At 38.6% G+C, this 14206-nt stretch overlaps 1 protein-coding gene across 2 annotated transcripts in view; it reads left to right on the top strand.

The window, feature by feature from the left end:
* Positions 1 to 8029: 8029 nt before the first annotated feature.
* The window catches only part of LOC117415186 (leucine-rich repeat and fibronectin type III domain-containing protein 1-like protein), a 54540-nt gene continuing 48363 nt past the window's right edge, over positions 8030 to 14206 (top strand). For both annotated transcript variants that reach the window (XM_034025211.3, XM_034025212.3), the window contains exon 1: positions 8030 to 9317. The gene's annotated coding sequence lies outside the window, so the exon portion shown is untranslated. The remainder of the gene's footprint in view (positions 9318 to 14206) is intronic.

Below are 14206 nucleotides of genomic sequence, written 5' to 3'. Positions count from 1 at the left end.
ACGCAACATTATTTCGGCAGGCTTCATTTGACTTCATGAAGCAAAATTAGTTAATTCTATGGGGTGATGCAAAACATTTGGGCAAAGCTGTACTTCCGTTTCTGCCCAAATCTAGACTCTCTAATTTCATATAAAAACCACAATATACTAAACCTTCTGAATGGAGAAATTGACCATCTGTGACAAGCATGCTAAAGACACACTAGGCTGCTTGTACCAGCCACATCACACATCACATTCTTATTGGGCCACATTTTCAAAGTCTTAACTCCAGTCTTTAATTAGCTCCTACTTTCTGAAGGAGAGAAAACATTTGTTAAATAAACAAAACTAGAACCGAACAACTGAGTTATATATTTCAGGTCACACTAGCAGTCTGTTTATGATCTTTTTTTTTTTCTTTTTTAAATTTAGTCGTTGCCAATTAGTTTTTTTATTACTTTCTCCCCAATTTGAAATGCCCAATTATTTTTAGGCTTAGCTCACCGCTACCACCCCTGCGCTGACTCAGAAGGGGTGAAGATGAACACACACTGTCCTCCGAAGCGTGTGCCGTCAGCCGCCCGCTTCTTTACACTCTGCAGACTCACCGAGCAGCCGCCTCAGAGCTACAGCGTCGGAGGTCAACGCAGCTCTGGGCAGCTTACAGGCAAGCCCGCAGGCGCCCGGCCAGACTACATGGGTCGCTGGTGCACGGTGAGCCGAGGACACCCTGGCCGACCTCACCCTCCCTCCCCCCGGACGACGCTCGGCCAATTGAGCGCCACCCCCTGGGAGCTCCCATCCATGGTTGGCTGTGGAATAGCCTGGACTCGAACCGGCAACGTCCATGCTATAGAGCACATCCTGCACTCTAGCGAGTGCTTTTACTGGATGCGCCACTCGGGAGCCCCCGTTTATGATCATTTTGATGACAATGTAGCTGCACAATATGGTGAATCTGTGGGACGCCTGCAAATTCCACGGGAGTCTGCAAATTCTGTGACTTCCGAGGAATTCCATTATCCACAGATTTGCCAAAAAAAGCAGACAGATGCTCAGAAGTTGTAGTAAGCCTCAGATTTATTGTGAAATCTCCAGGATCCTTTGGTGATTCATAACTATAGGCAGGTTGCAGGCACACACAGACACACACCCTTTCCTGGTTCCTTTACTGGTTGCTAAATACAGATCCTCCAATCCATCAGCTGCTCAAGTAGTACTGTTCTCATAGAGGAGTGGTTACAAATAACACCTTAAAGGCACGGTTCAGCTTGATAGATAGAGGTTCATTACACGGTCAGCTTGTAGGAATGGTTACTTCTCAGATTTCTTACTGATACATTTCTCAAATCGACTAGGATGTCAGGAGCTCTATTGAGGCCACAGGATTGTTTTAACCTTCTGAATAGGCTTTTGAGAATGTCTTGAAGACCTGCTAAGCTAATGATAAACCAGCATTCTGTAAATGTTACATAGAATGCTTTGGCAGCACTGTGAAGGTCTCATATTATGGGGGTTTATGGAAATATACTTCAGGGTAAATACATAATTTAAATTTGATGTATCTTTATAGTCATTCTTTAATTAAATGCTTCCCTTTGTGCTGGTAATGACTGGATACATGTGTTATCGAGCTCTTAATTACATACATGGGGTCTGTTTGTTAGGTTATTTATAAAAGTATGAACAACAGAAAAATTGTTCGTCCTGAATTGGCTCCTTTTCAAATAACAAATGCCTCCAACGACCTACCGAGAATAACAAATTAAGAGCAAATTAAACAGCATTTTCCATAACAACCTTCTGAGAATCTTGCCCGTAGTCTTTAATATTGCTTTTTTTATAGCATGAAACTTTGAAACAGGGATGTGTTTATGTAGGGTGCCCACAGTTAAAATTATTGACCTCAGAAATACTAGAATAAATCAAAACATTGACTAGAAATCTTTTTCAATTTCTTTAAAATTAATTTTGAAGCCATTGGGGAAACATATTTAGTTGGCACATTTGTCATTGAATTTTAGTTTCTTTTAGTACTTCTAAATTTAGCAATATTGAGTGTTTAATAGTTATGGATGATTATATATATATATATATATATATATATATATATATATAAACCCAATGGTTCAATTTTTACAGACGAGCTTTTCAGGGGAAAAGTTTGAAAGAAACCACATGCATTTTTTTTCAGTTCATGAATCACACTTTTGTCACATTTTAATTGAGCTTGACTGAGTCCTCTGATCTAGTATTGGCTTATTCAAAGTTTATAATTGGTGGAATTACTGAGTCTTCAATACATCAACTGGTTTAACCTTTTTGTTCACTATGTTTGTAAATGTAGATATTTAATTATTCATTCTTCCTTCCTTCAATCTAATACTAACCTATGTAATTTAATTCATGTATATGCTTGCTTTGAAGTATTGCTTAGGCATCAATGAATAATTATTTAGTAGGCATACATTTCAATAAATTGTGCGAGGAGAAAAAAAAGAGGAAAAAATCGACAAAGAAAATCCACTAAGAATGATCAAATGAACCAGTATAATCCAAGGTTCCTGAGAATCTCACCTGGTAAAGGCATGACCGCGTGGTGTGCAGGGTGAGTAATACACAGTCAGGGGAGCACAGGTTTGCCTCCTGGCAGTGTGAAGTTGCTGATTTTTGCTGGTGATTCTGCAGGGAGCGTTGCATTGGTTCTGATACTCCAGCAGGTTAGGGAGGCATAGTCACCATGCAACAGCCAACTCTACTAGTCAGGCAGCTGGTGAGCTCCAAGCAGACACCTACTAGGCATTTGTCTTCAGTTGTTCGCCAACATTCACTGTAGAGCTCCTGGGTGTAATGAGGCAATTGGCTTTATCATGGGATAGATGCCCACTGAACCTGCGTTCACCTGAGCTATATGAATTGCTGTGGTGATGGAAATGAGGAGAGACTGAGGAGAAAATGGGTGGGGATAATTGGGCATAATTGTAATAATAATAATATTTTTTTTGAGGCACACCACCGTATTTTCTCCAACTGAAATCGCCATCTAATAAAAACAATTCAAGCCACCCTCAAAAGAATTTCTTACCAGGTTTAAGCCGTTTACAGTGAAAGCCGTTAAATGCCTCGGGCTCCAAGTCAGATCAATAGCTAATATTTTGATACCTATAATATAATTTTCAAATTTTTCCTGCATGTAAGATTTTAAATATTTCGAAATCCAACGGCCCAGCGTTTAAGATTTTAAATTATAAATTGCAGACTGCAAAAAAGCTAAATTATATAAGTCTTGCACTTCTCCGTGTAAAAGTTGGTATTATTGAGCAAAAGAAGTTACCATTTAAAGTTTCAACTGTTTGTTATTAATTAAGTAAAAAAAAAAGAAGGGACTATAAAAGCTGCCAAAAAGTTCAATATTCATAAAAAAAAACCAGTTAGATCTGGTGAAAACTGTAAGATTAATTTTGAGGATTCACTTGTAACAGCAGAGATGGCATAGCAAAACGCAAGAAAGTAATGATGTGCAACAAATTACCATTAATGTGAAACCTGGGCCTGCTTCAGTGAGCAGAGTCAGTTGATCCAGGGTGGAACTGAAGATAAGCAACTCTTAGGTCCTGATCCACTGACAGGTGCTCCCTTCTGTTCTTTACATGTATACAACTTAGTACAACACAGTTTTGTGTGTGTGTGTGTGTGTGTGTGTGTTTATTTATTTATTTATTTATTTATTTATTTATTTATTTATTTGCGTTAACGTCGTTTTCCTTCACAGTCAAAAATTACTCCCAATGCGTTGACTCGGGTTGCCATGGGCGACCATAGAAAGCGTAATACGATTGGTCCTGCGTTGCGGCAGTTGACGAGTTTAGAGTTCTTTGCTGGAAACAGAAATAAGGTACGGTATTTTTTTGGTACCTTTTAAATGGTCACTTTTTATGACATTTGAACAGGTTTTTATATATTTGTAATCATTTTTTTAGGCTTGCTTAAATAAAGTTCATAACTGAATACAGCTGGTTTACTTATCAGTAGCCATGACTTGGTGTTATACCGTTGGCCTCTGAAATTTCGTGGCCCACACCAGCGCTTAGATAGTTCATTTAAAGAAAAGCAAGCAAAGCGTGTACGTGTTTTATTACAAAATCGTGCCGTGAAATGGACATTTGCTCAAAATCATAGGGCTGTAAATCGTACACAACAAATTCTTGCAATCCAATTCTGTTTTTTAATGTTTTTCTATTATAGTATGTAATATCACAACCTTTCAATAAATCCTGCCAGTCAGTAATTTTACTGTGTGTCTCTTTTTCAATTCAACTGGAGCATTCTTAAATTTTCAACAAGCTCCTGAAACTGAATTGAAGAGCCCTATAGTAATGCATGAGTGATGGTGAAATGTTTCCTACAGAGGGGAAATTGGATTAAACATTACTGCATACTTCTGTTTTAATTTCCACAGACAGTTACCCAATCAAAAACTTCAAGACAGTGAGAACAGCAAGTGCAAAATAGATCACCAGGGAAGATATTTTACAAAGGAATATGCTGCAGCTGTCATCATTTACTGGACCTCTTTACTCAGTCACACATTACGCTTTTGTCAAATACACAACCAGTGCCAAATGTGCAATTAAATCTGGTTTTTGCTTCTTAATTTAATAGCCATCATGATGCAGCCTTTTTCAATGTGAGCTCACAATATCTGCCCTTTTTATAAACAGCATAGATAAAAGGAACCATAACAGGAGGCTGTGTGGTCCAGTGGTTAAAGAAAAGGGCTTGTAACCAGAAGGTCCCCGGTTTAAATCCCGGCTCAACCACTGACTCATTGTGTGACCCTGAGCAAGTCACTTAACCTACTTGTGCTCCGTCTTTCAGGTGAGGAGGAGGGCAGCAGTGTGGAGTAGTGGTTAGGGCTCTGGACGCTTGACCGGAGGGTTGTGGGTTCAATCCCCAGTGGGGGACACTGCTGTTGTACCCTTGAGCAAGGTACTTTACCTAGATTGCTCCAGTAAAAAACCAACTGTATAAATGGGCAATTGTATGTAAAAATAATGTGATAACTGTATAATGTGAAATAATGTATAATGTGATATCTTGTAACAATTGTAAGTCGCCCTGGATAAGGACGTCTGCTAAGAAAAGAAATGAATAATGTAAGTGACTCTGCAGCTGATGCATAGTTCACACACCTTAGTCTCTGTAAGTCGCCTTGGATAAAGGTGTCTGCTAAATAAACAAATAATAATAATAATAATAAACAAAGCTTGCCATATGTAAATATTTCTACAGCAACCAAGCACTTGATTGTTGTGAAATGTGAATTGTGACTTGGGTTCCAGTTCAATTAACTTGTTTGACTGTGGATGTCAGAAAGGAGATCAAAGCTATATTATTTTCTATTCAATTAACAGCTAAAAGATTAATTGAAAAGTGTTTTATATTGCTTTCCAAAATCAACATTAAAAGTTACAAAGCTAAGCAACCAACAATCGGAGAGTGCTTTAAAAGAACCTGGATTGTATTAGTTAGTTGTTTGGTTCAGATTTTTTTTTAAATTAACAGGTGTTTATGAAAAACCTAACTTGAAGACTGGGGTAAATGCTTGGATGCTCCCTTGATTTGTATTACTTAGCAGTTTGGTACTAGTTTTGTGAAATTAACAGCCTTTGCTGTTTGTTTGTTTCGCCTCCTTTCTAAAAAGTAAGAGTTATTTTAAAAGAGGAAAAGCTTTCAAAATATATACCATAGTTTTCAGGTATATTGTACAGTGGCATCTTGTGTTGAAAAACTGACAAAGGCTATATATACAGTGCCTTGCGAAAGTATTCGGCCCCCTTGAACTTTGCGACCTTTTGCCACATTTCAGGCTTCAAACATAAAGATATGAAACTGTAATTTTTTGTGAAGAATCAACAACAAGTGGGACACAATCATGAAGTGGAACGAAATTTATTGGATATTTCAAACTTTTTTAACAAATAAAAAACTGAAAAATTGGGCGTGCAAAATTATTCAGCCCCTTTACTTTCAGTGCAGCAAACTCTCTCCAGAAGTTCAGTGAGGATCTCTGAATGATCCAATGTTGACCTAAATGACTAATGATGATAAATAGAATCCACCTGTGTGTAATCAAGTCTCCGTATAAATGCACCTGCACTGTGATAGTCTCAGAGGTCCGTTTAAAGTGCAGAGAGCATCATGAAGAACAAGGAACACACCAGGTAGGTCCGAGATATTGTTGTGGAGAAGTTTAAAGCCGGATTTGGATACAAAAAGATTTCCCAAGCTTTAAACATCCCAAGGAGCACTGTGCAAGCGATAATATTGAAATGGAAGGAGTATCAGACCACTGCAAATCTACCAAGACCTGGCCGTCCCTCTAAACTTTCAGCTCATACAAGGAGAAGACTGATCAGAGATGCAGCCAAGAGGCCCATGATCACTCTGGATGAACTGCAGAGATCTACAGCTGAGGTGGGAGACTCTGTCCATAGGACAACAATCAGTCGTATACTGCACAAATCTGGCCTTTATGGAAGAGTGGCAAGAAGAAAGCCATTTCTTAAAGATATCCATAAAAAGTGTCGTTTACAGTTTGCCACAAGCCACCTGGGAGACACACCAAACATGTGGAAGAAGGTGCTCTGGTCAGATGAAACCAAAGTCGAACTTTTTGGCAACAATGCAAAACGTTATGTTTGGCGTAAAAGCAACACAGCTCATCACCCTGAACACACCATCCCCACTGTCAAACATGGTGGTGGCAGCATCATGGTTTGGGCCTGCTTTTCTTCAGCAGGGACAGGGAAGATGGTTAAAATTGATGGGAAGATGGATGGAGCCAAATACAGGACCATGCTGGAAGAAAACCTGATGGAGTCTGCAAAAGACCTGAGACTGGGACGGAGATTTGTCTTCCAACAAGACAATGATCCAAAACATAAAGCAAAATCTACAATGGAATGGTTCACAAATAAACATATCCAGGTGTTAGAATGGCCAAGTCAAAGTCCAGACCTGAATCCAATCGAGAATCTGTGGAAAGAACTGAAAACTGCTGTTCACAAATGCTCTCCATCCAACCTCACTGAGCTCGAGCTGTTTTGCAAGGAGGAATGGGCAAAAATTTCAGTCTCTCGATGTGCAAAACTGATAGAGACATACCCCAAGCGACTTACAGCTGTAATCTCAGCAAAAGGTGGCGCTACAAAGTATTAACTTAAGGGGGCTGAATAATTTTGCACGCCCAATTTTTCAGTTGTTAAAAAAGTTTGAAATATCCAATAAATTTCGTACCACTTCATGATTGTGTCCCACTTGTTGTTGATTCTTCACAAAAAATTACAGTTTCATATCTTTATCTTTGAAGCCTGAAATGTGGCAAAAGGTCGCAAAGTTCAAGGGGGCCGAATACTTTCGCAAGGCACTGTAGATGATTATGATATCTCATAGGCATCGATAAATACACACAATAGCCAAAAGCACTGCGTTCAGGTTGTGAGCTTCTGTATTGACCACAGCACTGCACTATACTAATCACCAGTTACATAAAGAAGAGGCCACGCCATGTCGTTCTATTTGAACCCATTTATACTCAAGGGACAAAAAAAACACAGTAGGCAGCACATATTTCTTTTTTATTTGACTAGTTATTCAAGACAACTGCCACAAATTAATAAGACTGATGACAGTGAGGACTCAGTTTTCAGGTGCTTTTGTATCCATGAAGGCACAAATCATACCTCAGAGTCTGTTCTGCCGTTTTGCCCATTGTTTTTGCCCAGGGAGATGCAGCTTTTATATAGTACATATCCGTGTTTCATTGGCATTACAAAATGAACCAGTCATATTGGAGCCAACCTTTATCATGTAAACGTATCTTCTGCTATTGGCATGGCCTTCTTTGTGTTATAGTAGGTTTCTATTGCACATACCCTGCATCCAAACATGTACCACACTGCTGTGCAGTGCAACGCTTTACTGTAGCCCATATGGCTGGGGATTTATATTCAAAACCTCGAGCACTCCCACCCTCTGCCGTCTGCTGCTGTCCTAGATAACTTGTCTCTGTACATAAAACCACCTTTAGAGCGCTGGCTGAAAATGTAATTAACAGTATTTTTTTTTTTTAATCATTTGATTTTGCTACTATGGTGTGATGGAGAGGAAAACACTCACAAGAAGTCTAGTTAAAAAAAAAACAACAACGATGCGCATTTGCAGCGTCTTACTTTGAATAGCGGTGTGGAAAAACGGTGGGTACCATAATTACGTGAATTGTATGTGCTTCAGCGTTCTTGCCTCGGTTTGTTGATCAGTCGGGGACAGTCAGACGGTCTTTGGAAAACTACAGTGCTTTATAATATCACTTGTTTTCTATTAGGACGGGTACTGTATACGCACAAGTTCGAACGCTACTACAGGAAAGGGCTGATAACGGAAACTAAAATTGAAAAACAAAAGTCTTGAATCTACGGTACCTGTTTAAAAATTAAACCCGAGGGTTCCTTCATAGAAGAGGACGTAAAAATCACCCAGATTTGTTTTGGAGAACAGCTACCACTATTTGACAGGTTGTCATTTAGCGGTATTGCACTGCAAAATACGACTTTGTTCTTCCGTTGCGGTTATAAAGTTCAACGGCAATTGCAACCTGTTTACTTTTATTTTAATTCGGGAACTGATGTGGAAATAATATTCAATGAAAAAATATATATTCCCCGTTTGCCAATGGAAATGCATCGGTGCGTGTATGATTTATAACAGTAGCCGTCCCAAGACTCTGAATCATATCGCTTTTTGATTTTTGTCCTATGCACAAGTGCTGATGCTTACCATACAAAGTTAGATATTAATTGCAATATAAGCGTTTGTCAAGGACAAGGACATTTGTACAGCTTCTGATACAAAATACGCTTTCACTGACATTGTAGAGGTATATTACAATGACCAAGTCCTTGAAGCGAATGCGGGGCACACCCTCGTTAAATTGCTGCTGTGTCGTGTTTAACATCTTTAAGGAACCTTGCTGAAGAACTTTCACGGACAGAGTGTTTTATTTTAGCATTGGATGTCCTGTATTTAGAAATGTGCGTACTGTCATATCAACCATGTGGGAGGCGTTTTTTCTTTTCATGAGGAGGACAGTTTGCGGTACCTCTCGGTTTAAAAAGTGCACGGTGCTCCTGCTGCTGCCTGGCAGTGGCACACAATTCGTATCTCGTTGAAGGAGAATATTTTACAGCAAGGCAGAAGAGCGAGAGTTGGGCGCTGTACAACAACCAGCATCTCCTGTTCCGTTCACAGATCTCACAGCACGGCAATACAAAAAGGTAATTGACAAACGAATGCTTCTACCTGTATACTGAGTTTATTTGCAAAGACAAATCTGATGTATTGTTTTTGTAAAAACCGAGGCCTTAACCGTTGGCTATATTAATACCGCCGTTGTACTTTCAAAGCATATTATCTTGGAATCTCATCCCCACGGAGTGCGAAGCTACACTAGCCTGGCTGTAGGGAAAATACTCACAGTTAATGGTGTTACAAAATCACAGTTGCTTCTCAAAGTTGCTGAGAATTAATATGACTTTGTAACGGTATTTCTTTGCGCACCGTGCTGCACTTTTAATGTATATCCAAGCTAACCCTATATTGTTTTCCGGGACCCAAAAACAGTTTGTTGTTATGTTTTATTTATTTTAATATGCTTATTGACGCACTTCAAAAGGTCATTATTTATATCGTTCAGCAAGCAACGTTACTGTTTGTTCACACAGAATGTCATTTTACTCCAATAACACTGACTCCATTTGTTGTGAGATTTAACGGATTTAGCACCATGTGTAAGCCGCTGATTTAGTAATTTATTTATGAGGGCATTCTGCAGCTTTTTTCTATATAGAATGGCAATATGGTATCCAATCTAACTGCAAATGCACAGTGCAACATAAGCAAGTACTGTACTTATGTCCATGTTAGGCAGACGTTGCATACCGTTTATATTTGATCTGAGAACATGTATTTTTTATTCTTATTTTAAATTTAAATCGGGGTATATACTTTTCTATGCATGCTGACTGTGCGTTGGTTGGCATAGGATTTGTCCGAGCTACTTAGCTATCTCCAAAACCAATTAATATAACAAACGATGTCTCGATTTCAGATGATGAATTTAGGCACTTGCTTAGCTTGCAAGAAATTGTTAGCTTTGGACTTTGGTTACTTGCTTTTTTTTAAATTAAGAACCTAGAATGACATTGTATAATAATTGAATTATTGATGACATTTTTGTATCTCCTCCTGAAATTCAAGTGATAGCATAGCACGAGATCTAGTTGCATGTGTGCTGCACACTAATTACAATCAGAACTGTATGGCTAGTTGCTACATCTGTTTGTTGCTGTTTTTAAGGCTTGGAGTTTTAAGTAAGGGCTTTGATTAAATATTAGATTACACAAAGGCTTCAAGGACCTTGTAGCTTGATAGTATTGAATGTGTTTTTTTTATTATTATTTTGAAGGTCACGATTTTATATTCTGTTTTTCTTTTCACATATACCGTTTGTTATTCATTAATGTTCACCCACACAAACACCTTCTAGTGATTTAACTAATACATACATAAGGTTATATTACCCATCAATTCAAGTTGCACAGTGTAGGCTATTCTCACTTTCATAAGCTTTAACCTAATCTAGAACACGTCTGACTCCTTGTCTGCCCCAGCAGTTACTTGATGATAATATCTCACTGTAAAGTCTATATTTGGAATAGTTTTGTCCCTGTTAATTGAGAAAACATGTGTTTGTGTATAATATTTACTTTAACCTACACTCATTGTTTTACAGTATATGGTAACCCCGATTGTGCTTTTGTACCATGAGTCGCCAGTATGTGCCATCTAATAACACTCCTACGCTCTATTAGCGATATTGCTATCTGCTAAAGCCGTCAGTGATATACATAGAAATGGAAAAAAAAAACAAATCTTCCACTTCACTGTGTGTTGAAGTCCCTCCTTATTAACTAGCAAAGTGCAAATTCTATTATAATCATGTTTTTCAATGTATGTCTAGTCTGGCTTGCGAGATGCTCTAGATCCCCAAAGCACCGACAACAGCGGGGTTGATGTGTATACCAGGTTGAAACAGTACAAATAGCCGAGTTATTCCCTGTCCACAGTACCTTTTTGTTTTTTAGCTAAGAGACTGAGTTTGTGTTTCAAACAGGGTGCAGTCGAGTCGTTAAGAAATCAGGTCAGCGGTTACCACCAGGCTCTGAAACAGTTTCAGCACCATGGTTAGCGACCACGCGGGCGGTGTAGTCAATGCAGCTAGAAAGAGGTTAAAAAAGACTGGTTTTAGTGAGGTGAACCCATGGCTGCAGCAACCATGCCCAACCAGTGCACGTGAACAAGCCACATGCGGCACAATGTTGGGACATTTCAGCCTTTTCACACACCAATGCATTCTGGTAAGTGTAGTCCTGCTGTGAAAGGTACCTGAAACAGGTACAACGTACCAGAATGCATTGCAATACTTGTTGAAAAGCCTTAACTGTCACAAACTGCCCACGTGTACATGGAGTCATATGGTAAATCTCAAGTAAGTGGGGCTGCTGTTGTCAAGCCACTGAGTTGATTTGAGTTGATCCATTAAAAATATTTGGAGTCAGGGAGGGTGAAACTGAAGGACAGATCTCTGCCCTTGTAGCATTTTTGTTGAGTTAATTTTTTTAAATCCAAACTTTTGCTTTGTTCAGGGAATAACCCCTCTGTCTTATTTGGACAAGCAGGTTTTTAGGTCAGAGTTACTTGCAGTAAACAAATGATCTGGCTTTTGCTTTCATCATTGTATGGCTTAAATATAACATGCATAAATCAGATCAATAGATGTACTGTTGTTGAAGATTTACAGAACTAATATCTTAATATTACATTCAGTACACAATTTCTTTGGTCTTATGTTGGTCTTTGGGGAAAGGCTGAGAATCACTGTAATACATATTTTTTTCTTAGGGTCAAATGAGAGTTTTTTGTATTGAAACAGACAATATTTTCCTATGCAGAGCCATCTAAAACTCATTACTGCAAAACTGATTATGCAGATGTTATCTACAGTATATGAATGCTTACATAACCTTCTGAAGCAGCAGGGATCCACTGTATCATTGAGCAATTGGATTGGTGACTAATGTTAGTCCATTCACATTATCATTGCATTTTGTAAAGAACAGTCAGCTGGACTGTGGTTTGTATTTGCATAGAGACACTCTGTTATCTTAAGCTCATGTAGTTGACCTTTTCAAATGACTGGTTCTAGTTATAGCTGATTAATGTGTTTGTCTGTTTTCGGTTGTTTGAACGGGTCACATTTGTGTGTGTGTTTTTATTATGCGTTAAAGGTAGAATGGAAAAGGGTTTAAAGCAATGGACCGTTCTCTTACTCAGATGTCATTCATCATTTGGTTTTGATTCTTGTCTTGTTTCTGTTTGTCATCGCATTGTTGAGAGTTTTACCCTGTTTCGAGGCTGCTTTTTCTGGCCTGGTTTGCTGGCTCAGACCTGGCCACAAAGGAAATGCATAGCGGGAGGCATGTGAAGCTGACAGGAGAACAGAGCAACACATTTCAAGCTGTTTTCACTTCTGCAGTGTCTGTTGAGAAGTTTGGCCAGAAACGATAATTGTGTCGGCATGTGGGAGAAAGAAAAAAACGAAAATTATTTTAACAATCTGGGCTGACTCTGAAATCCAGATAATGGATGCTGTGCTGAATATACACATTTTTTCAATGGCAGCATCCATTGCTTGGGCAGGTTTTTTTTTCTGAACGTAGTACTGCTTCCAGTTTCTTTAAAACACAGCACAATACTATCCCACAATCCCCCAGTCACTTTTTTAAGCAGGACAAGAACCTCTGAGGTTGGCCACGTTTGGAAGAAGCACTGAAACATGTTTTTCTTGTCCATGACCACTTGTTGATGACCGCAGCCCACAGTGGAAAAAAAATCATTATACACAGCTGTAACAATTAGTATATTCACACAATTATTGATTTGAGATTCATCTTTTATTAGGGAGCTCCCATAAATCCCTTGTTTAGAAAGATACAGGGTATTGATGCTTGTGACAGAGTAGCCATCTACCATGTGGATGCGTGCATTCGCTGCTGAGTGACAGGCAGGATATCGAGACGGAGGTTGAAGGTGATACGCCCCCCACAGGCGAACAGGATTTATTGACATATCAACACAGTGAACAGCTCACATGACACTACCAAGCAATGGTTGCACATGGAGCACATATAACACAGTGTATGAAAACTTTGGTAGGTTCTACAATCTCTAAACTAAATCTTCTCTGTTCAATAATAAACTAACGTTGCTGAAGAGATTAATCATGGTGTTATAAATGGTTAGGGTGGATAAAACGACGGATTACTGTATTTTTCTTTTTAAGTTTAAGCTCAGCAAGATTCATTGTCACAAGCCTGGCTGTTAAAAGACCATTTCAGATCCCTTTGGTTCAGTATCCCACAAGAGCCTTTTGTATCATCAAATGTCAGGCTAAAGGTTAGTGTAAGAGACAACTTTGATTATTAGTCTCACTTGTGTGAGCTTCCCTGCTGACAACTGCCGATTTCTGGGTTAACGAGATTCATCGAGTCTGATGGTTTTATTATTTAAATATTTAACCACAAAGAAGACATTCCTAAGAACCAACCGAAATTTTTTTTATGGCATTTAAAAAAATACATAAATAATACAATTATGGCATTTCTGTTTTCCTAAATATAAATATTTAACAAAAAAAAAAAAACACCAGATTCAACTCATCTTGTTAACAGCAGCAATTAACAAGTTTGTCACCACACAATTCCCAGCAGGGAATCTCGCACAGGTTTGAAAGTGAAACTAGTTATCAAGTCAGTCTTTTACTCTAACCTTTAGCATCACATTGATGATGCCAAAGGTACTTCTGGGATAATGAACAAAGGCAGCTAGAAATGGTTTTCAATAGCAATTTAAAAACAAGTCTCAATAATACAATGAAAAACGAGACAAGGTACCACTTCACATGAAGTGTCTCTAACTACTGTATTGACATAGCAGTTACTTAGTAAATATACCACTAAAATACCACTAATTACAATGTTATTATGCATAGTTACAATGCACTTAATGTGTAAATCTTTTTGCATGAAATATATAAGTACACAAT

This window comes from Acipenser ruthenus, chromosome 7 (assembly GCF_902713425.1).
Source record: "Acipenser ruthenus chromosome 7, fAciRut3.2 maternal haplotype, whole genome shotgun sequence".
Classification (NCBI taxonomy): domain Eukaryota; kingdom Metazoa; phylum Chordata; class Actinopteri; order Acipenseriformes; family Acipenseridae; genus Acipenser; species Acipenser ruthenus.
The sequence above is the reverse complement of the archived record's forward strand: the minus strand, read 5'-3'. Positions and strand labels throughout refer to the sequence as shown.